Consider the following 345-nt stretch of genomic DNA (forward strand, 5'->3'; position numbering starts at 1 on the left):
AGGAAACCAAGGCCCAAGCATCCAACCCAAACCACAGGTTCAGCCTGTCCACACCCTCAACACCCGCTGGAAACACAAGCCAAGCCAAGCCTCCTCCTGCCACGAACGCATCGACCCTCGAATACCAGCAGCCTACACCAACACCTGGACGCGTCGGCACAACGCAAGGGAGGAAATTAAGGTTTGGCCGATTTCCCGTTCCATTTCGGGATTGCAGCATCGCTAACAAAGCTCTTCCTGGTCAGTGGCTTGCGTGCGAAGTGTTAAGTGGAATGGCGTGTTAGTATTCTATGAGCGCGATTGGGGGTGGGTCGTTACTTGTTAATTTCTATGGTGTTCTGTTTT

General features: G+C 52.8%; 1 protein-coding gene across 1 annotated transcript in view; it reads left to right on the forward strand.

Moving 5' to 3' along the window:
• The window catches only part of LOC119582041 (organic cation transporter protein-like), a gene marked incomplete at its 3' end in the record, with an annotated part of 33,146 nt that overhangs the window by 24,118 nt on the left and 8,683 nt on the right, over window positions 1–345 (forward strand).

The sequence above is a fragment of the Penaeus monodon genome, chromosome 15 (assembly GCF_015228065.2).
Source record: "Penaeus monodon isolate SGIC_2016 chromosome 15, NSTDA_Pmon_1, whole genome shotgun sequence".
Classification (NCBI taxonomy): Eukaryota; Metazoa; Arthropoda; class Malacostraca; order Decapoda; family Penaeidae; genus Penaeus; species Penaeus monodon.